Source organism: Ambystoma mexicanum, chromosome 11 (assembly GCF_040938575.1).
Source record: "Ambystoma mexicanum isolate Mex_15411 chromosome 11, UKY_AmexF1_1, whole genome shotgun sequence".
In the NCBI taxonomy this organism is placed as follows: Eukaryota; Metazoa; Chordata; class Amphibia; order Caudata; family Ambystomatidae; genus Ambystoma; species Ambystoma mexicanum.
Window position 1 is genome coordinate 162,556,979 of NC_090934.1, and position 24,384 is coordinate 162,581,362.

Consider the following 24,384-nt stretch of genomic DNA (forward strand, 5'->3'; position numbering starts at 1 on the left):
AAATATCACATAGATCAATTTTTTTTTTAGTGCTGTACAATGTGTTAAAAGCCGCCTTGTATCTTCCTGTGCTTCCATACAAAGCCTATATATTCTATTTTGTGCATTAATATTTGGCAAGGCACCGGTAACCATCAATGTCGGCAACTGATTAAGACCTAATTGTAGCATACAACTTGTAATTTGTTTTCACTGCTATGTTTTTGGCTGATCCTTAATAAAGGAAGATTGTCTACAGTATTCTTTTATTCTGCTCTATTTGGCTATCTGTGCGATTGCCAATTCGATCCCATAAATATGCTTTTTCTAGAATACATCTTTTCAAAGTACAATTCACTGTTGAATTACCAATTAATTTCCTCACGAAATGTATAACTGCAATCAGCAAAGGTTTTAGTGCTTTTGATCTACTAGATTTACCCTGTTTTATATAAATCTATAGATAATGAAGAATTCTCTTTGGAAACCATCTTTATTAGTAATAAGATTTGTTTTATCCTGTAATGCTTGAGTAAAGCTATCCAGCTCAAATCAGTCTTAATCGCCTCTTCTAGACTACTCTTATGGAGACCCAGAATAGATCACCACAGGGTTCCCTTCAGCTTTAACCAGCTTACATCTTTCTCCTCGTAAGTCTCAATACCAAATAGGATACCTGGTATTAGGCAAGTCCGGTATTCTTTCGTAATGCCTATTATTGAGAGAGCCCCCTGCTTTTCATAACTTTAATAAACTGGTTTATTTTGTATTTAAGTTGACTCATTTCTGAGTATTTTAGTCCTATTGTTACCTAGCAATGCTCTGTGACTGATTCTTTGGAAGAACTGTTGAAACTAACGATACTGGACCCGAGTTGTGATCATGTAATAATCACAGGTGATTTAAACATAACCTGTGTAGTTCAAGCTGGGAAATCACTAACTCCGGCAGCCAGTAGATGGAACTCGTTTATGGGTGAGCGGCAGCTCCAGACACTAAAATACATGGCATAGAGGCACTCAAGTTGCGTTGATTTATTGCACCTTTGTAGACCGGGGACTGTTTGCATACATAACCGAGTTTCAAATAATTTTTCTAAATGTAAGTGTTCACGACATTCAAACCACCCAGTGGTCTTGGAATGTTGATGAAAAAACATACAAGTCCTCCTTAGCATGTAATATGATCATGAACACTGATCAAAATTGATTTTACTGGACCCCACTTTCTTTGGAGACTTTAAACAAAAATCTTATTCGGTTCTCTAACAAATTTTGTCCCGGTCCCGAAAAGATGTCTTCCTATGTTGAAGAAATGCAAATGTTTATAGTTAAGAAGAACAAGACCAACATCGGAGGTCTAAACCTGCCGCACACCTATGATCATGAGGTGGCTCTTCATAAAAATCAATACAGATATGATAAAAGGCAGCTCCTCAAGGTAATCCTGCATGATCAAGTGATCCAATTGAATACTTTGAAAGGTAAAAATAAAAATTGGATAAAAGCGAGACATGCTCATATGTACCAGCAGGATGCAGAGAGCATGTGACAGATTGCAATCCAAGAATTCGGCCAAAATTTGGTCACTCCTAAAACATACACAAAGCAAAATCCACATGAGTCAAATGAATCCGGTTCCCCAAGAAGTTTGTGCGGTTTTCTATAAATCTTTATATGCTGATACTAAGGTCAGTAGAAAAGGGGTATTTTCGGAGTGTAGGCAAAAAGGAGATCTTGATTTCGATGTGGATGATATAATATTCTTCATCTCAAAGTTATCAACATCATGCACGCCCGGACCTGATGGCCTATCTAATTATGATTCTAAAAAAAATCCTGTTGCTGGGCCCAAATCTTTAATCATATTGGAAACAAATTGTGAGAACCCGGTGCATACCCCTGTCATGGAGGAAGTCTATCACCATTCCCATTCATAAAAAAAGGGGATAATGCCGATCCATCGAATTATAGACCTATCTCCCTCTTAGACATACCGAGTAAAATATTTGCAAGACTCCTATTAAGGAATTTTAACAAGTGGCTGGATGCAACCAGAATGAGAGATCCAAATCAAACTGTCTTTATGCCTGGAATGGGGACGGCAATTAATTTTACACATCCTGGAAGTCATAAAGGGACAAGAACTACAAAAAGGCGAAGCGGTCTATATGACATTGATTTCCATGCTGCCTTCGACTCAGTTTGCAGAAAACTATTAATAAACAAACCAGGTGAGAGCTGCAAATTGCCCTAACTATTTGGTGTTCTGGATAAATGAATTACACTCTAAAACAACGGTTCAAATCAGACTAGCCTTGGATGCATTATCAGACCCAATTGAGACGTTTCGTGGTTTGTAACGGGGGTGTATATTGGCTAGCACACTGTTTTTCATTTTTTTGTCGGCTGTGCGCCATGAGTTTATGAACATCAGATCTGATGCATCCCGTATAGGGGGCCACGCGGTCCCCTGGTTGTTCTATGCTGACGACCTTGTGTTGCTAGCTAAGACGCCAGGGGGTCTGCGAGCCCTCTTGTTGTGCCTGACTGAATATGCTGATGCAAATTTATTGAAAATCGAGCAAAATGCAAAATTATGATCCTAGGTCCCAAGAGGAGCTGGGTGTCTAAATTGAAACCTTGGGACATATAGAATGCTAATATTGAGATTTTATTCGAATATAAGTATTTGGGACTAATTATCAGTAATGTTGAACATGATAAACCGTACTATAGAGAAATGGAAAAAAAATTGAGAACGGGCATAGCACAGACAAAAATCATACAGGCCAAATTTGGAAAATTCTCAATACTACCGGCGATAATGTTTTTCAAGCAGGTCGTCACCCCCATGTTAACGTATGGTGTGGAAAATAGAGGTATCATACCCGAGAATGTATGGGTAAAATTGGAAGGTCGGTTCAGGAAGACAGTCTGTCGATTACCATTGTCTGTATCGGTATGTTTAATCGGACATGAAATGGGTTTGGTATCGGGGTTGTGTAATTGACATTAGACCATATAATACCCTTCTGTGGTTTTGAGAATATAGGGAAATTCTTCTTTGGCCCCTTTACTTTTGGTGTGTTCTGTTCCTTCCTACCCCCACTAAATGATCTCTTAATTTTGATCTTTGTCTTTGAAAAATGTGATGATGTGTTGTCTTTACACTTATTAATCTGATCTTAAAATGTTTAATAAATGAAATCATTTTTATGTACAAAATAAAATAGAACCAATCTCGGAACATTCTACTTTGTCTCACTTATCCCTCCAAATCCTTACACTTGAAGATTCTCAGGCTTCCGTAACCGGTGTTCAAACTTAATTCATTTGATTTCTCAATGTCTCTCGTAGAGCACTGACAATACTAGTCGACTTATCTATTCAACAACTCTCTTGGTATCGCTCAAGACATATGTTCTTAATTTCTCAAGTTCCCATAACCAGTATTAGTAACCCGGCGAGAGACAATCCGAAGGCAAGAGCCATTCTGATTGGCTCTCGCCAGGTCCCTACCCGGCCGGGAATCCCTTCATCGGGATTCCACGGCCTTTGTTCCCGGCGGGGGGCGTGGCAGCCCCTCAGCCAATGAGGAGGCTCGAAGCGTGGCCATCCCCGCTCCGAGCCTCCCCGCTGCTGAGAGGCTGCCTTCGCCCCCCGCCGGGGACTCGGGTAAGGAATTTCTTTTTTTTCTAAATCACCTCCCTCCCTCCACTTACCTTGTTCCTGCATCCCCAGCATGGGACGAGGAAAGCCTATAGCCGTGTGGAGACTCGGAGCGGGGCCATCCCCGCTCCGCGCCTCCACACGGCAGGAGGCTTCCCTCGTCCCCCGCCGGGGACGCAGATTAGTATTTTTTTTTTTCTTTCTCCCCCCTCCCAACCCCACTTACCTTATTTTTGATCCTTTTTCGGGAGCGGACGCGCTGGGAACACTTGTGTTCCCAGCGCGTCCGCTCCCGATGCCTGCCATGGAAAGGGAAAACTGAGTCCGTTTTCCCTTTCCATGGCGGTGGCCATTTTCTTGGTCGTTTTTTTTCTCCTGAAACGGCGCAGCGCCGAAACGCTGCAGCGTTTCAGGACAAAAAAAAGCTTTTAGTGCCCCAGTCACCCAATTTATGCGGGCCGGGGTACTAATAGCTCGGGCCTTACCGAAGGCCCCGGGGCATTACCTGAGACTGTAATGCCCCCGACGCGAGGGTTCTATTGCTTAATTATATCTTCTTTTATAAGTTTGTTCAGTCTCTGTTGCCTCCCTCTTTTCTGAACCACACGGGTATCTTCTCTTGATTTGTGCTGGTTTACTAGGCCTGGCATCAGAATATGTCGGCTTTGCCTTCACAAGTTCTCTGCTTTCTCGAGTCTATCGTTGACTCGCTGTCGGCGTCTTTTCGCTTCGGCAGGCTCTGCACACTTGAGCATATGGGAGGTTTCGTTTGTCTGGACTCTGCGTTTTTTAGCTGGCCCTAAGGCCACTACGGCTTCCTCATGGTCACGATAGCAAGTGGGGCAGTCTTTGACTGTGCCCACAGAGTTTGCTCCACTGCTCGCTACACCAGGCTTCTGGTGTTCTCCTCTGGCATTCTCTCGCTCTCAGGCTGTCGCTGGCTCCACAGCACTCCGCCTCTTGTCAACGTACCTACGTCGGAGGCTCTCCCCTGCGTAATGCTCTGTGATTGATTCAAAGTTCCTCCTGGTTTTATGTGCGTTATCCCAAAGAAAAGGGGTGTATCACTCTATTGTGGCGTTCAGGCGAGATCCAGCATTACCTGAAACCAAAGAGATTGAGGAAATGTTGCTACTTGGTGGATTCAGAACAGTCATAAAAAAAAAATTGCAACATTTTTTTTTTTTTCAGTTCCCATGTAGGCAGATAATGTTCTATATAAGTTCCTCTCGGGAGTTGGAGTCTTTAGTCGCCTTTAAAGGGGGTAGCTACTCATTGGGAAGCGTGGGAAGAATGCTCTTGATTCGTCCCAGCAGATAGGATCGGATAACAACCCCCACCCCACCCCCCCATCTGATTGCCCAGCACCTGCACTATAGTGTCACAATATAGTTGCTTAATACATTTTAGTAGATCTGGCATGTCCCAGCTGCTCCATTTGCTCTTAAGCAGCTCTGTTTACTGTGTCGAATGTTGACGTAAAATCAATAAACTGCATGTACAATGGCAAGTTATCCATATATTTAACATTTCTTAACATTTCTTAACATAAATTGCCAGGTGTCCATGTTTGGTGAGGAGATAGTAGTTCTTTTTCTTTTACCCAATGCCTGATAAATAAGGTTACAAGATTTTGATGGGCCCGTTGGCCATGGCTATCAATCAAAAATTGTTTTCCTCTGCATGGTCTTTTTTATGAATCAGTAAGACTTTTTCGAGGCTTCCAGATTAGTCCCGCTCAAAAAGTTATTTGCAAATAGCTGATTTATTAACTGGGCCCATAACATAGGATTGCTTTAGATCACCTGGTTTGATAAACCATCAATTCCAGGAGCTCCTGAAGAATATTTGTAAATATCTTCATTATAAAGATACTTATGATCTGATATTTTATTTGTATCGCGCTCGTACACAAGTGTTTCAGAGCGTGACAAGGCAAGGGAGGAGAACAAAACAATGATCTTAATAGGCCCAGTGACATTGAGAACGTGCAAGTGCAAGGGAAAGGGGAAAAGTGCATGGAAGGGGGAGAGTGGAAAGTGCGGAGCAGAGGATAAACAGATAAATAATAAGTATACATAAAATGGATAATGGAGCAATAAATGGGGGTAGTGCAGCCAGCAAGTGGCAAGTGCTGTGTTTAGGGCAGCAGGACTTGGTAAGTCTGATAAGTGCATCAAAAGAAGAAATGGGGGTCGGGGGACTGTATGGGTACAGATACAGTCCCCAGTGCAAGGGGTGGCCCGGAGGCAGTGCAGAAGGGGTGGCGGGGTGAGAAGGTACCTGGGCCAAGGGTACAGAGGGTGACCAGATGCACAGTACCAAGAGAGCAGGTCAGCGAGGGAGAGGGGAGCAAAGGCAGATGCAAAGAGGAAGGTCTTGAGGTGCTTCCAGAACCGGAGATGGTTCTCCTCAAGTTTTAGAGTGGCAGGGAGGCTGTTCCAGAGGGAGGACCCAACCGAAGACAAAGAACTACCCCGGCTCGTTTCTTTGAGAAACGACTGACCCTGAGGGAGTTAGAGGAGCGAAGAGCACGAGAGGGGAGGGATAGCTGAAGGTATTTTGGACCCAGGCCAAAGAAAGCCTTGTGTACAATGCAGAGGGTTTTAAATGTAATCCTTGCATCCACTGGGAGCCAATAGAGAGATTTCAGAGCTGGAGAGATAAGATCCCAGGGCTTGAGGCCAAGGACAAGTCTCGCAGTCCTGTTCCGAATTACTCTTAATCATTCAATACCGCATTCTTAGCCACCAGTTTGGAGCTACCATACATTTTAATAATGTGATCCTTCCATTAATTTCCCTTAATCAGCATTATTTCAAGCTTCTTCTGGAGATTCTTAAATGTTCTCATATGCCTGAATGTGTGTGTTTCATTCTTACGTAATATGTTATACATTAGTAGACCTTGAGCTGTCTATAGAATTGTTCTGACAACACGTTTTTAAATTTGACCTGCAACCTCTGACATTACCTCTACAACTCCCCATCTTTGCACTGCTACTCTCTCCTCCACACCACTGCTTCTCTCCACTCTCCCCTTCACACTCCACTACTATTTCCACTCCATCTACTCCACCCCACCTTCTCCTCGGTCACTCACCTTTCACTCGGTCACCCCCACTCACTCCTTAACCCTTTCATACACCTTTCATGCACAATCACATCATACACAACAACTTTCTGTCACCGACTAGTTCAGACCAACAAATGCCTAACTTTTTCTACGAATTGCCGCCACGCTCTTAACACCCTATATTTGTTCAAACTTAATTCAATATGCATATAGCGTTCGGTGTATAGCTTGCCTTGGATTATTAAAATGTTCAATCCCCAGTATATTTATACGATATGCAACATCTTCCTATCCCTCTCAGCCATTCCCGTAAACTGCCCCCATGAGCCATACGTTGGGAGGAGTGGAGTCATGAGTGACCACACAAAATCTGTACTCTAACTAGTGTCATGCAGCACCTTCTAAACATATGGCATGGATATACCCGACCCTGCCACCCCACCCTAAAAAAAAAAAAAGCTCCCAGCCTCCACCTTCATAAAAAAAGGTTCCAGCCCATGCAACACTGTGGTCTCATGGCCCGCCCATCAACACAAACAAAAATGACGATCTAGTTTACCACTACTGTAAACTCTCATTAAAGGAATGGGGAGCAGCAGGGTAGACCTGCTGCTCACAAACTGCCCATACTCTACATTTTCTCCAGGTCAGTAGAATACCCCTTCGAGAAGGCAGGATTTTCTTTCCCCTGAGTGTTTCCCTTCAGGTGACTTGACTGAAGTCACTTGGTAACCAGTTCTGTACACACGGGTGGTAAAGTGGCTGACCACAATTCAGTAGATCCCACAGCCTGAAGCTTTCACAGGTACATACAATAGCTGACACTAATTTGTGTTCTGAGCTATTAAGTTTGACATGTCGTACTGGAAAACACAAATCGTCTTTGAACCTTTTCAGTTTAATTTGATGCCGGTGTTGGCCTAACCAGAAAAGCTGTATGTTTAAAATAAACATTCTATGACAAGACAGGAGGCTCGCATTATGCTTATCTTTCTTTAATACTGCCATAGCAGCATTTCAAAACTTCAACTTTTATGTTTTGGTTTTTCTTACATGTTACTTGGAAAAAAACAAAGCAGGAAGTTACAAGTTTCATATCTCAACTGAATCAACTAGGTTTTAGAAACCATGCTTCCCATAATCCTGAGGCCCTTTGTAGTCCTGACCTCTACTCCCACACCAATCACTGGCCAGATAGGGGTATAAACACTGGCTCCCCTAAGTCCATTCCTTTCTTTTTGCTGCCATACTGAGATAAGTGTTATGTCTCATGTTTCTGTTCTTAGATTATCGTTGCCTATTATAATTTAGTCACTAAATGTAGTCATTATCAATGATAGTTAACTGATAGTCTAACGGGTGTTTGATGGCTGTCGAGAGCTTATTTTACAACGTTTGTACCGTTGTGTAGAAGGTGCGTGCGTATTACCAGTGGTTTCCCCCGTCATGCTTTTATTGCAATTGGAACAGGAGTGAGGAGAGGCGGGGGGGAGCCACGGGCAAAGCCGCTCGCTTCTGGCAACCTCCCCGTTCTCCTCCGGCGTATGCGGAGTCTTCGCTCGCGAAGGCTCTAGGACCCTGCGGCAGCCTACATTATACGCGTGTGCGCGGAGGCGGCTAGCGCCGCCGTAAGCGCAGGGCTTTAGGACCCAGCGAAGCAGGTTCAGCCTCATAACATTCCCGGCATGCTCCACGTTCCCCTGACGCTCGCTTTTCGCGTGTACACATAGCGAAACGGAGCGGAGGGTCGTGCGAGTCAGTACCTGAGAGAAATTGTTTAGAAAAAAAAAAAGCAAGACATTTCTTGGTGGCATCTGTTGGATCTACAGAGAACGTGAAACTGTTTCACAGATGGGCTAGAAGGCGCAGAGTGCACAGGAGGTAAACTCTGATTCAGAGCCTTAATTTTCAGCTGACCCCGAGAAGTTAGCGCTGCTAACAGTATTCAATGGCTCACTCATCGCACCCGAGAGATTCCCAGTCCACCTCACCAGAGTGGAGTGAACAAGAGTGGGAGGAAGAACCCACTTGGCAAGACACAGATTTATCCCTCAGCTTCAAGAGGGTACTGGGAGATTCACTTTCTCAGACAGTCTCCCAAGGGGTGCAACCTTTGACTGAAAGGTTATAAATGCTCGAAGCATGCATGGCTGAGCAGCAGGAACAGCTGGCGGCCAGGAAGAGACGGGCTGACAGCCCTGGAGAGGGGACGTCAGCTGGACACCCTCAGAAGAGGGTTGAAAATAAGGGAGGTAAAAAAGCCCGGCAGAGCGCAGACTCATTGACCCCCTCGGGCACAAAAGATAGGGTTGACTCTGTTCCCAAAAGTGAAAGCGACCCAGTCGCCAGATTGAAAGAAGCTTTTCTAGCAACATTAGCAGATGGCCACATCAGACCTTCTGCCCCAGGGGTGGACAATTCAGGGGAATATGAAGAGGGATACGCCCCCAACGACGAAGGCGGCGAGGAAGAAGAGTTCCCTCAACCGATTCCTCAAACTCTTCCCGAGGAAGAAGACAACCTAATCAATATGTTTGACCCGGAGTCCATTAGACACCCAAAGTCTTCTGAGTGGGTGCCCTCACCCAGAGTGGCATTATACATGTCACAACACATCAGGAAGCCGCTAGACAGAGAAGTTCGATCCCGCATGCGATCAGAATGTCCACGGCCTGAACTGCCCGGGAAGCTGGCAGATACACCAGAACTAGACCCAAAAATTGTCACTTTTGTGACCAAAACAGCACGAGACGTTAGGAAAGGCATCGATCGTGCGTGGAAATGGTGTCAAGATAAGCTCTTGGACTCCACTGGCAAAGATTATGGACCTTGTAGAAAAATCAAGATACTGGTACCCCAGTAGATATTCACGCCCTAGGTAACTGGGCTCAAAGGGCAGTGTGCTTGTTGGGTAACGCCAACTGTGCACTCTCTTCAGAGCGTAGAAGAGGCATCCTCCTAAAGATCGACAATAAGCTCAGCAATCTAGCCACGTATGAAGCAGGTGAGGGTGCCAAAGGCCTGCTTTTCGGGGAGGCCTTCGCTAAGGAAATGTCTCAATTTGTTGGCACCTACTCAGCCCTCGAGAGAGCTCGGAGCTCTATAAAGAAGATATTTCCCGAGCGTGTTTTTGCTGGGACCGGACGAGTCAGAGGTCGTTCGTCCGGTCGCTACAACTATCAAAGAAGGCCTCAAGGTGCAAGCACTCAATATTGGGAAAGAGCCAGAGGAAGACATCCAAGAGGCCGCAGAGGAAGAGGTTCTTTCCGTCAGCCCGGCGCAACAGGCGGCGAGTACACCAATTGTTCCTATCGGAGGCAGAACTCTCCGTTTTCTGAGAGCATGGCAAGCTTTGTCAAGCGATGCTTGGGTTTTACAAGCAGAAGCAGGCCTTCACCTAGATTTCATAGACATCCCAAAGCAGTACAGAGAACCTGTCCCCATTTGCATGCCACAAGAAGAGAAAGCGCTTTTACACAGTGAGTTAAGCAAATTAGTAGAGAAAAACGTAATAGAGCGCGAGAGCACAGAAGGTCCGGTTTAACTCAGCAATATGTTCCTGGTGCGCAGAGGGGAAAAGATTTGTCCAGTCATACATCTAAAAGAATTGAACAGTTGGCTGCAATACAACCATTTCAAGATGGAGGGCATACATCTCCTCCGAGACCTATTGCGTTCGGGAGATAGGCGTCTTTGAGGTCTAGACGGGATAGCCAATCTAGCGATTCCGATGGCAACTACCTTTCGGAAGCATCTCCAGTTCCGATGGGAAGGAGAGATTTGGCGCTTTGCAGGCCTGCCGTTCGGGCTGGCGTCGGCACCTTGGGCGTTCACGAAAGTGATGAAGCCAGTAGCTGCAGCTATCAGGGAGAGAGGTATTCGTATGATTATCTATCTGGACGATATCCTGGTGATGGGATCCAGCAAAGAGACCCTCACGAGAGATGTGCAGTGGATTTTCAAGTTCCTATCATCTCTGGGATTCTTAGTCAATTTAGAGAAGTCCCAATTAGCGCCAGTTCAGAGATTGGAGTTTTTAGGCTTCACCATATATACCGTGAAAGCGACTCTAGAGCTTCCAGGTCACAAAGTGAGAGCGATAAAGAAGGAGCTCAGGACAGTGATTGCAAAGCGAGTAATTTCGCTTCGGAATCTGGCCAGAATAGTAGGTCTGCTTGCAGCCTCCATTCAGGCCATCTTCCCGGGACCGTTACATTATCGAGCGTTACAGAGGCTTAAGATCAAACATCTCCGCGGAGGCCTGAGATACCATCAGCTAGTGACCCTAGACCAAGAAGCCATGACAGAGCTACGGTGGTGGCTAGAGCACATGGAAGCCTGGAACGGACGAGCGATCTTCGGAGATGTTCCAGAACTGACCATCGAGTCAGACGCAAGCAGGTCAGGTTGGGGAGCCAGGTGCGAACAAACCCAGACAGGCGGCAAATAGTCCGGCGAAGAGTTGAACCTCCACATAAATTGTCTAGAACTTCTTGCAGGCTGCTTCGCAGTTCGTGCATTCACGAAGGACAAAATAAGATGTTGCGTATTGCTCAAGATGGACAAATCTCAGCAGTCCGCTACATCAAAAAATTAGGGGGAACAAGATCCAGAATGCTAGCGGAATAAGCGAAAGATTTCTGGCATTATTGCCTTCAGAACGACATTGCAGTGACTGCAGAATATCTTCCAGGGAGCCAGAACAGTATAGCAGACTGGAACTCTCGGTATCTTGTAGACTCCAGCGATTGGAAGCTGCACCCTCTAGTTTTCAAGCGTCTCCAAGACATATGGGGACCCCTAGACATAGATCTGTTTGCGTCCAGACTGAATGCGCAGACGCAGAAATATTTCAGTTGGAGGATAGATCCTGGAGCAGCGGGTATGGACGCTTTTCTACATCCATGGAACGGAGCAGTCCACTATGCCTTCCCGCCATTTGCAATGATCACAAGAGCTCTAGCGAAAGTCTGCAGAGACAAAGCGGAAGTGGTGATGGTGCTACCCTGTTGGAGGGCACAGGCCTGGTTTCCAGTAGCGATGGAACTTTCTACGGATTTTCCGAGGATAGTTCCGAGCATCCAGGGCCTTCTACTCGACCTGACCGGTCGGGTTCACCCACTCATAGAAGCGGGCTCCTTGCAGCTGATTGCCTGCAGGGTTTCAGGAGAAGATGGAACTTGCCAGGAATTTCGGACCTCGCTGCAGATTGTATCCGAGATTCCTGGGCGCCTTCCGCCATTAGGAGCTATAACACGGCTTGGAACAGTTGGGCGCAGTGGTGTTCAGAACAGTCTGGATCCCATTTCAGCACCTCTAGTGAACATCCTGAACTTTTTGGCTTCAAAATTCCAGGAGGGTTCTGCTTACAGAACGATAGGAGTCTATAGATCCGCAATTTCAGCAGGGCACAATAAAATAGAAAATAATCTAGTAGAAGAGCACCCAGCAATCTTACGGCTCCTCAAAGGTATAAAATTGAGAAGGCCGCCAGAGCCAAAGTATGCGGTTTTATGGGACGTTAGAGAAGTTTTTCAGTTATTCCTTAGGTGGCCGGAAAATGAAGCTTTATCCCGGTCACAATTATCAGGCAAATTAGCTATGCTTCTATGTCTAGTAGCGTGCAGGAGAGTGTCAGACGTGAAAGCATTGGAAATCGATAGAAAGATATTTTATCCAGAAGGAGTAGCGTTTACTATCGCGAAAAGAACAAAGACCGACTCCAGAGTAATTTCCTATCCATATTTTGCAGAGAATAAGAAGTTATGCGTAGCACAATGTATCAAAGATTATGAAGCAGCAACAGCGCAGATCAGACCGCGCGGCGTAACCCAGTTGCTTATAGCGCGTAGGAAGCCTCACCACGCAGTAGCGACAGCGACCATTGCGAGATGGGTGAGGGAGGTCATGCAGGTCATGCAATGGGCAGGTATAGACTTATCCTTATTTGGTGCACATTCCGCTAGGGGAGCAATGGCTTCTAGAGCGTTTGCGACAGGAGTAGCCCTGCAAGATATTATGAAATCTGCAGATTGGTCTTCTGAATCCACCTTTAAGACTTTTTACTTCAAGCCAGTATCTGATATACCGAATAGAGTGATAGCAAGCTTTGAACAAGCATAATGCAAGCCTCCTGTCTTGTCATAGAATAAAGATTGCCCACGCTAATAGCTCAGGAAAGTCTTCATTCTATTAAAGACAATGAGGCGAGCATTATATCCCACCCTAATGAATAAAACAAATGAGAAATGACTGAGCGAATGAAAACTGTCATGCATGGTGTTCCATTTGTAGTTCATTCCCGCCCTCGTATGAATTTTCTGTTCTCATAGGTCAGAAGGCGACATGAGCAAGTCAGGATATACACCGAGGATCTTCTGGCAAGTTGTCCCGTTGGACCGATCAGTCACGCCAGCTGCGGATTGAGTGCAGGCCTTATGGATTGTTTTTGACATTTTGTGGACTCTCTGTACTTCTAGAACTCTGATGGCAAAAGAAAGAGGATTGGACTTAGGGGAGCCAGTGTTTATACCCCTATCTGGCCACTGATTGGTGTGGGAGTAGAGGTCAGGACTACAAAGGGCCTCAGGATTATGGGAAGCGTGGTTTCTAAAACCTAGTTGATTCAGTTGAGAGATGAAACTTGTAACTTCCTGCTTTTTTTTTTTTTTTCCAAGTAACATGTAAGAAAAACCAAAACATGAAAGTCAAAAGTTGAAGTTTTGAATTGCTGATATGGCAGTATTAAAGAAAGATAAGCATAATGCTTGCCTCCTTGCCTTTAATAGAATGAAGACTTTCCTGAGCTATTAGCGTGGGCAATCTTTATTCTATGCGGACTGCAGTACATAAAAACCTACAAAAGATTTCATTTATTTCTTGTATTACACCTCACCCCGTGGAAGCATTGCTTCAAGTTTAATGCCTAAAGGAGTGCGCACTGAGTGAATGTTATCTGCTGTTTCTCATTCTTTTGTGAAGGCAAAGAAATTGGCACATATCAGAAATTAAAAAAAGCTATTTGATTACCGATGTTTTGAAGCGATTTGTTACACAGTGTAGCTTACGATTGATGTGCTAACCTTCTCTCGTAGAACATGGCCTTGACATTGCAACAGCTAAATAATTGTATACAATCCATGTTAACGTGAATTTTGAAAATCCGGTGGCATTAAAAAACGAGTGTATGGTCATAGACTCTTGCAAAATCAGGATCTGGTCACATCAGATCGTAACGTCCCCTGAGAACCTAATTTCCTGCAAATATGTCATCTTTAAAGCCTTCCTTTCAATGGTTCTATGTCATTTAATCGCAGGATGTTTTTTCGCTGGGTTTTTCCAGCTGATTTTTCAACGAAAAAAAGTTCGTATTTTTCATTTTGGGGGGGGGGGGGAGGTTACCCCAACCCCATCCACTTATTTTTTATGATCCTGAACACCCGTACCCCAAAAATATATTATTCCAACCCCCTGAAAAAATTAATGTGTATTTTTATTTTTTTTTCATTAAAACATTTTCTGTAATAAAAAAAAAAAGTTTAAAAACATCCCTTGATGAAAGGACGTTATGCCCCTTTCGATATGGATACTAAGCCTTGGTGTTGTGTGAGGAACTGACGACAGGATACTGAATGTAGTAATTGTTCCTTTATGCTGGTTTTGAAAATACGATTTGCTTGACAGTGCAAACTTCCAAAATGTTGCTTGTCTCTTGATTTATTTGCCCTTTAGAAGGCTGTATCCTTGTAATAGTTTGGCCCCCTACAGCCAAAACACGAGTAGGCAACAATACTTTGGACTAGCTACCGCTGGGACTCAAGGCTCAGAAAAATATGTAATGTTGGGGAATAGAAGCACCATTGGCTTCAACAACCACAGTTTTGAATTGGTTTTGTTTGTCCTTGTATGTTCAACTTGATGAACTAATGTAGAGCCAACTATCTGTGGCTCTGTTATTTCTAAGAGGTTTTCCTAGTTTGTTTGCTTGCTTCCTACTTTGTCCCACTTTTCATGAATGTGGTGTTGGTAGCAATCTGGTAATTAGTGCGTCGCTCGAGAGACGGGCACTTTGTACTAGTTTCTTTCTTGATTTAAGAATGTTTACTAGTTACACACACGTCTTTAATTGCTCATCTTCTCAGAAATCTGATGTTGCTTTGAGATGTACCCTGTGCTGTATATTAAATACATTTTTAGATTCTTGCTTCCAATCCAAAGATTGACCAATTGCATTTCCCATTGCTTACCTCATAAAACCTTTTTCTAATTAATGTATAGTCGTAGGACTGTTTTTCCCAAATTTCAGGTCTTTTTGTTAATAACAGTGGTGGGCAGCCTCATGCTTCTGTTCTTGGTCATGGATTTCTGTCATGTGAAACAGATGCTAATTGGCTGCGACTATAATGAGCTGCTTTAATCTGAAGTTTTACATTCAAAAGATGTTTAAATCATGTGAGAAACCGGAGGCGTTTCTCCCATGCTTTGCCCGGAGATCCCTGACTCGGGTGTCCAGGGGTAAGGGCCATCGCTCTTGGATCCCAACCCTGGAGGCGAACAAGCGAGGGAGGATCACCTGGGAAGGTGGTCCTTGGGGACTGTGGGAGGAGCGCCTTTTGGGCGAACGCGGTATCTATATATTTTTCTCTGCATTCACCCCTACCAGACAGCCCCTCTGTCTTTATGGGATAAAGTCATCAAAGTCCTGCAACCTTTTTCCTTACTAGAAAGAAGACTGAACCATCAGGGGGGAACCGAAACCATCCCTAAACCCCAATGCAAATTTTACCTCCTTCAGTGAAACTCATTTCTCTCCAACCTTGTATCCAAACCCCATTTTTCTGACAAAACTCTACCCTATTTTTCCTTTCCCTGTCAAAGGACACTTCAACTCCCATAATCCCATTCTTCTACTAGAATACCAAAAGACTGAGACGAGTAAGAGAGGGTCTAAGAGTATGAAGATTACAAAAGGAGAAAACGGTAAGACCTAGAGGACCTATTCTGACAGCAGTCTGTCCTGTTAACGAGGACCAGCAAGGTCAGGCAGACCCAACCTTGACCAAACACCTGCAGACAATTAACATCTCACAGATCCATAAAAGGAGCCTGCAGGGGAGGAGAAGAGAGTTGTTCTTGGGAAGCTTAGAGGGAGGGTGCAAGTCTGAGAGCGGCGGAGTATCCCTACCGAAGTACCAACCCCCGTGGAGAGTTAGCTAGCGACACTGGACGGTACCTGGAAGCCAGAGCAGAGAGAGCTGCTCAGAGCTGGCTATTTCTAAGCCAGTGCGCTTTCCTCTGGTGCGTTGTGCACTACCTCCTGGGTGAACGACAGAGTTTGGGAGGAAACGCCAACAAAGAAGCATCCACTTCCCTCCCGGTAGAATGAAGGATAAGGGGAGGGGCAGGTGGCGAGGCCCTGACCTCCTCCCAAGAAAGCACCAGACCCTGCCTGTCAGCGCTGCGTCACTTGGGTGGGTCTACGAGAGAGAGGAACCCAGTGGCATGTGTGTCTGAAGCATAATGGAAAGTAATGAACTGAGTCCAAGTGCATTATAGGACTGGTAGTTTTTTCAGCAAACGATTAGAACCCTTACATTTTAGCAGTGGTTTCGGCTGAATTGAGTGCTTTTCGAAAGTCTCTACGAACTGAATAGGTCAAAGTGGTCATGTTGAGGTGCATGTCAAATACTTGCGCGTTCGAAGGTTTTCGACAGGGAAACCAAAGCAAGGAAGCAGGCTTGAGTATGACTGAGGGGAACCTACAGTGAATTGTGTTGTGGAACTACCCATACCAAGGGACACTGGGGCAAATTCCATAAGGGAGAGCTGAAGTGAAAGTCGAAGTGGTCCTGCAGAGGTTTGTAGAAAAGCCTTGCACATTTGAAACTCCGAGCCCGACTGATGGAGGCCTAGAACATGAAATAGTTGGGAGAAGGTAACCCCCTAACGAATGTGAATAAAGCTTGGGGAAGGGAGCCTTTGCAAAAGCTGAGATTGCGAGGTCCGAGCCCAGCTGAGTGAGATCTACGTTGAATCGTTTACTTTTGTTGGGCGGTCTGAGCCCAACGGAGGGTGACCTATGAATTTTGTAGAACTGTGAAAGAACATTTTGGGGACCATTTTAACGTGGAAGCCCACAAATGGGCCTCAACCCTTTTTTTGAATAACCTGAGCCAGTTTGCCATCCTGGCTACGGGGGCCACCTTGCTACGTGGGAGGAGAGCTGACTCAGCCATCTTGATCCTTTGTTAGAACACTGACTTTCCTTTGCATACACATTCCCCTTTACACACTTTTTGTATAAGAGATGGGGCAGGCATTTGTTCTTTAGTATATTCCATCTTGATTTGACCTAGACTGACTAGGACTGTTTCTTTCAATGGTCGAGATTACTCCCATTCTAGCATTAGGGCAAGTTATAACCCCTTAAACCGTTCAATTAACACCCTTGAACTTGCTCTTTGTGTTGCGTTCTTACTTTTGATACCATGGGTTCCTTACAATCCCATGTTATTCAATGGGATACTTAACCTTGCTGTAAATTACTAGTCTGAAGTGGTACAGTGATGTTCCTTGAAAGCGTTCCCAAGATGGGCCAAAAGTGGATTGTAAAAACCCATGTTATCCTATGGGCGGCAGACATTGGCATTGAGGGCATCTGCCCAAATCTGGTGATTAGAACAGTCGCATCCACAAGTTGGCATGTGCTAACTGGTTTGTAGGAAAACGCCCACTATTTTGGATTAGTTAGCAAGGAAATAAGGGTGATGCAAATGGTCTTGAGGGATAGGTTTATGCTCTATAGAAGTGGCTGCTCAGGACTGCACTGATAGACTGTAGAGGCAACCAGAGACCACTATCCTGAAGAAGCTAGATGAGGCACAGCTGGGGGACCTAGCTGATTCAGAGCTTAACTGCTAGGGTTATAGAAAGCACACTGCTATTTTAATGCATTGGCCACGACAGTAGATCTGTCTATGAACCTAGAATTGACCCTTTGCCAATTTTTTGACACTTGGCCAATTCTTCCATATGCAAATGTTTTGACTGTTTCAGTGCATGAGTCATTTGTTCATTTATTTCTTTTTCTTTTCCATAGTTCTACATGATTATTTTTGCGAGGTAGCTTTCCAACCATTCCTCTACTGGTGGCACACTGATTTAGTATTTGTTTGCTTGTTAGGCTCTTATACAATAAGACAATACTGTTTCAAAGTGCCCACAGGGCAAGGGAGGGATCAGGAGTGGGAGATGCATTGAAATACATAGAAAACACAATATTTAAGAGCAGGGGAGTTAGGGGGGGGGGGCAGGCAGAGGACAAACCTATTATGCCTTGTGACTTTTCAGAACGTGCAAGTGCAGCAATGAAGAGGGCAGGGGGGTAAGTGCTGGGGCGTCTGAGCTCATTGGTGAGCCACAGATGAAGTGCTAGGAATTTTGAGTGCAACACTGCCTGGAGCCGCGAGGGGTGCAAGTGCGAGCCTCTAGGGGGGTAGGGTGTCAGTGCAAGTGCAGAGGACCGACAGAAGCTGGGCCAATTGGGTGGGGAGGTCAGGCTCTGGAGGATGCAGAAGGGCCCAGGACACAATCGCGGCAACTGTGGGAATAGCAGGGAAAAGACTGGAAGGAGGAGGTAAAGAGTGAGTCTTGAGGAGCTTCTGGAATTTAAGAAGGTCCTGCTCAAGGTGCAGAGGGAGGGAGAGGCTGTTAGCTGAGGAAAGTGAACGACCACCTGCCCTCTGTTTAGGAAACACTTTACACACAGAGTTGGAGCCAGAGGTGCGTAGCGGTCTAGAGGGAGAGTTGTTTAGTAAGATCAAGTTGAAGATAGTGTGGTCCCCGTGCCCAGATCCCCTTGTGGATTATTCCGAGGGATTATATTTGTATTTTGTATTTGTATTTGTTTTATTTGTAACACGCTCCATCAGGCCCGAGGCATCAGGGCGCAATGTAATCCGTGCAGCAACCAGGAGCCAGTGAAGACTTTATATATGCAATGTGTCATGATCGCATTTTCCACAGTGCAGAACCACAGCCTGAGCTGCCCCGGTCTTTACTTGGCCAGGATAAGTTGATCAATCCAAGCATGAGGACAGACGAGCGGAATACTTGCCGGGTGCATTTGAAAATGTTTACCTGTAGTTTTTGAATGCCTGGCGTTAGATTGCGTTGGTTAGAAACCATGTAGTTTTGACATTTTGATAACCCTTTCCATCTAATGGGTTTTACCGGGATTGATGTGCATTACCTCACCAATCCAGACAGCCCCTCTGTTGTGACTAACATTGCTGATTGGTTGTTTGAAGTTATTAGAAGAGTAGGTTAACTACTTTATTGGTGATTGCATAAAGCTATACTCCTTTTAATGCTCATGTATGGTATGATATGTTAAGTCATTTATAACACGTCTGTACACAAGTGCTTGTTTTATCCAGCTTGATACTGCCAATCCTTAATCAGAGACTGCTAATGTAAACTAACTCCTTTAATCATGTTTTCGTAACTGACAAATCCCACATTCTAAACCCCAGTTCTACATTCTAACATTCTACATTCGATCTACTGCTGTCCCGTTCTATTCCTTATTCTAATACTACTTACAACAACTCCCCCTTTGCTTAACATTTCACTTATAACCGAAATTTATAAACATATATACATTTTAAATTCTTTTATCATACATCCATGTAACAATGCTTATTCTGTACCTACAGTTTGTTGGTTTGTTTATGCACCTGCATCTGCTCAATAAGCCTATCTGGTTTACGCACTACACAACAAGGTTGGCTTCTATTTACTTCAACTCGAACATCAGGTTCCAGTCCTCCAATACCGGGTTCAGTCCTACCTCCTATATCTCCATTTAGTCACTCCTTCGCTACCATCCTGGAGGTCTCCAGACTTCACCGAAAGATCATCCCACATTGGAATGTCATTGTTTACTTCACCATCGCTACCATGTCTACATTTTGCCCTGCTTGGCTCATCATCAACCAGATCTTGAAACAGCCATGTTCCTTGTAATTTCATGATTATCCTCATCCACTGCAGTAATCATAGGACCCTTTACTTTATTTACACTCCACACCACCGGCTTATATTTCGGCTTATATTTCGAATCTAACTTAGAACAGGACCTCTGCCGAACCAACACCTTTTCTCCCACTTCAATATTCTCATCTTTTTGTCTTCCTTTTATTATCAGACCATTCTTTGATCTTCTTTCTCTTTTCCTCATCCCGTTGCCTTATTTCCTCATCCTCTTCCAGGATATACTCATTTAACTGTGGGATGCGAGTTTGTGGCCTATATCGTATCATCAGTTCAGATGGAGAATATCCTGTTATATCATTTAGAGTATTGCGATAGTTCCTCAGCATTTGTGACACCGCTTGAGTCATTGCCATATTCTCCACTACAGCTTTCTGCCTGGTCCTCTTCAGATTGAGCATGAATTTCTCCACCATGCCATTCGCTTGCGGCCACAATGGTGTAATTATTTGATGTTTAAAACGCAGGTGTCCTGCACATTTTTCAAATTGGTGCCCTTGAAATGGAGGACCATTATCAGTTTTGAATGTCTTGGGAATTCCCCATTCACTAAACTTCATCCAGAACCCCCACCACATGATGAAAAGCTGTCGAAACTACATGTGTCACCAATGGAAATCGCGAATACTCATCCAGTATCCCCAGCAAATAGCCTCCTTCTTTCAATGGTCCATGGAAATCCATAGATACCCTATTCCAGGGTGCTTCAGGCAAAGGAACAATATGAAGTGGACTAGGATTACTATCAGGCGCAGATACTTGACATGCAAAACATTTCTTCACAAAGTTCTCAACCATGGCATCCATCCACGGGAACCATACATATTTTCTCAACATTTTCTGTGTGTTCGTTATCCCTCTATGACCTTCATGTGGCAACATCACTAGAGATTTCCTTAAACTCTTAGGTGCCACCAGCTTATTTCCGCTTGCCATCATTTGTTGATGCCAGCTCTCCACAGACCTTCGACATTCTCTGCTGTTCCGTATATCCACTTCCTTATTAACTTCTTTCTTTGCCAAAAATCTTTTCCATTGACCATTTATTGTTAGTTTTATCGCTACTTGAATTGTTTTTGCTCTGTTCAATGAATACTGCTCTTGATGTTGGTGGCAAAGCATTTGCAGATAGATATGATACATAATTCTCTGCTTCAACTTGCATCTTATCTTCACCTTTTGCTGTCGGATGTCGGGACAAATAATCAGCAGGGTTTGCCTCTTTACCAGGCTTGTGTACAATTCGATATTCATATTCTTGTAATCGTATTCCCCACCTTTCAATACGTGGAGGCATTTTCACCCGTGGATTTCCAAATAGAGATAACAAAGCCTGGTGATCCGTGACAAGCACTAAAGGTTTTCCTATTATGAAGTGATGAAATTTCTCACAAGCCCAAAGGGCAGCCAAACTTTCTTTTTCTGCTTGTGAGTATTTCTGTTCAAAGCTGTTCAAAGCTCGACTAGCATACATTATGATATGCCTTTCAGGGTGCTTTGGTTCAACTTGTGCTAATATTGCTCTGTAGGACTTGCATCTACTATTACTTCCGTTTCCCATACTGGATTGTAATAAGATAGCTGTCGGCCTTCAACAAGCTCTTTCTTTATTAGCTCAAAGCTATTCTTGCATTTTTCATCCCACACAAATATTGTTTCCTTCTTTAATAGCTGTCGCAAAGGATCCGTTAACATTGCAAAATTAGGCACATAACGGGGACAATATCATGTCATTCCCAGGAATTACCTCACTTCAGCTATATTTCTTGGTGGTTCCGGATCAAGAATGGTACTTACTTTGCTCGGATCTGCTCTTATCCCTTTCCCAGAGAAAAGATGTCCCAAAAACCGCAGACTCTTGTTTATTTCACATTTGGACTCATTTAGTGTTAGACCACTATCTTGTAACGCCACGCATACTCATTCCAGTGCTTTATCATGTTCCTTTTCCGTAGTGCCATATATCAGTATATCACTGTAATTAAATGTGTTTTTCACAGGAGCAATCACTTTCCTAATCGCTTTCTGAAATATTTCTGCTGCTGAAGATATTCCAAAGTTGAATCTTGTGTATCTGTACAAACCCTCATGAGTTGCAAATGTAGTGATGTATTTGGACTCAGGATCAATTTCCAATTGATGGTACCCCTGATTTAAGTCCAGTTTTGTAAACCTCGTTGCTCGATTTAATCTTATAATCATGTCCTCAATGCTAGTACCTGGGTGTCGTTCTCTCTGTATTGCAACATTGGGAATCCTCATGTCCACACATAAGCGGATGCGCCCATCAGCCTTAGGAACCACTACTAACGGCGACACCCACAGCGTTGGACCACTCTCCACCCTTTCAAATATATCGTTATCAATCAACTGTCTTAATTCCTTAGATGCCTTTTCTTGGAGATGAAACCCTATTTTTCTTGGGTGTTGTGACGTTGGTTTGACTTGTAAATCAATATGAAGGTGCACTGCGTCTCCCTTTAGTTTATCTACTTCTTCAAACAATTTAGGAAACTTCCTTTTGATCACTTCCATATTCATTTCACTCTTTACTACAATTTGTATCTCTTGTCTCTTAGGCGGAGTGCCTTTTATCATTTAGTTTTTGCTATAATTCACGTTAATAATTCCTAGACCTGTTGCAGTTTTGCAGCTGATGAGGCATCTTCCTTCTACAGGACTTTCAATTAAAAAGTTTCAGCAGGAATATGAATGTCCTTGTGTATCAAATCGCACATGAATTTTCCTTTTACAGTCCATGGCTGTGTAGCACCCCACTGAAATATGTTTGCTCTTGACATTTGCAGCGAATATAAATGCGATATTCCTTCATATATTTTGTTACTCATCACATTCACTGTAGCCCCAGTGTCTACCAGGAAAGGTATGTTTTGGCCTCCCATGCTTATAGTTACCTTTTATTGCTCTACTTTTATCTGATACTTCATCTATTAGCTGTACATATTCCTTACCATACATGTCATAGTCTACATATTCCTCATTTACATCAACATCCACGTTCCTTCTATTTTCAACTGGAGGGTTTTCATAAGGATCATTGCATATTTCATTCATGTAATTCTGATTCTTTTTATTTGTCTGCGATACCAATGTTTGTTCTGATCCTGCTTGTCTCATCAATTTCCAAAGCATCCATGGTTCTCACAAATCCTGGCCGAAAACTAGGTTGACTGGATCGTATGTTTAATTGACCTGGGTCTTAATGTGGTTTCTTCCCCTCCTTCCATGTTTGTCCTTACATTAAATTGTCGTTGATTTTCATACCTTCGAAGCTTGTCCATTTGATCTTTGTGTAGACATCCAAGGCATTCTTTCTCTGTACATGCTCTGAAAATTGTTTACTTGACCACAGCATAGACCTGTGTGGCCTAGAGCAGGACATTGACTTTTGTGCGGGAACTCGAACCCACACCTATAACATTGCCTTTCTCCATAGCCTTTGCGATTGTTACCCCATTGAGGTTCACTTGGATTTTTCTTTTGCCATTGCATATTTTGTCTCTGGCTCAAAACAGCAACAGTGTCTATTCCTTTGTGATTCTCTGTTAGCTGCTTGAGTGTCTATTCGTTCATATACTCGCGCTAGCTCAAGCACCTCTTTCAAAGGAAGTGACTTTTTTAATAAGTGCTTTCTGAATTGTGAAGACAAGAAACCTTCAATTATTCAGTCTGATTGCCTCGTCATCATTGAATTTTGAAAAATCACAATACATGGCTTTCCTTTGCAAACGCAATGCAAATTGTGCAATGGTCTCACTTGGGCTTTGAGTACACTGATTGATGATGTACCGCTCATAATCTTTGTTGGGAGGTACAATAATCTTCGCATTTATTGCTGTTAATAGTTGACATGTTGATTTGTCTTCTGGAGGTGTTGTCTTAATGGCATTTCTTTCATTTCCCTCCCTACTAGATTTGCAAAGATATCCAACTTATTTGCGGCATTTTGATTTCCTACCGCTCTCAAAAATTCTTCAATGTCCTCAATCCATTCTTGCCACCTCTGTCCTTGGTTTTCTTGAGGTTCTAGATCAAAAGGGTCAGGTTTCCTTAGGAAATTCGTTGGATCAGTTGATATAATTTCGCACGTGTGGCTGCTGCACTCGCATCTCCACTTGGATTTCCATTTTCAGAAGACATCTTAACACTTATAAATTGTATCTGCTGTTTTTATCAATTATTTTTTTCACCTTGAAATGTTATTTCCAAATCTTATTTTATCAATGCTCCATGCCACATTTTATTTGCTATTTTATCACCTTCATTGCCACTTTAAATTAGCGTGAATTATTCCCACGTCTATTCCTTGTTTGTGCGAACATTAGTTGTGCAAGCTTCACTATTGTATTTTTATTTTATTGCTGTGCAACACTGCATCAATAATTATAGTCAGCGTGTGTGTTTATACTGTATTACTGTTTGTATCTTGCTGTATACTGTCACTCAATTGTTCGATTTACCTCTGCATACACTGTGTCTTTATGTTTTCGCTACAAAATAAAAATCCTTTGGCATCCTCATGACCGTCCCGTGTAGCGTTTCACTATTTGGTATATTTTCTATTCATAGGTATGCATAATGTTTA

General features: G+C 43.7%; 1 protein-coding gene across 2 annotated transcripts in view; it reads left to right on the top strand.

The window, feature by feature from the left end:
- Positions 1–24,384, top strand: part of STK40 (serine/threonine kinase 40) — an 856,346-nt gene that overhangs the window by 144,283 nt on the left and 687,679 nt on the right. The window lies entirely within an intron of this gene.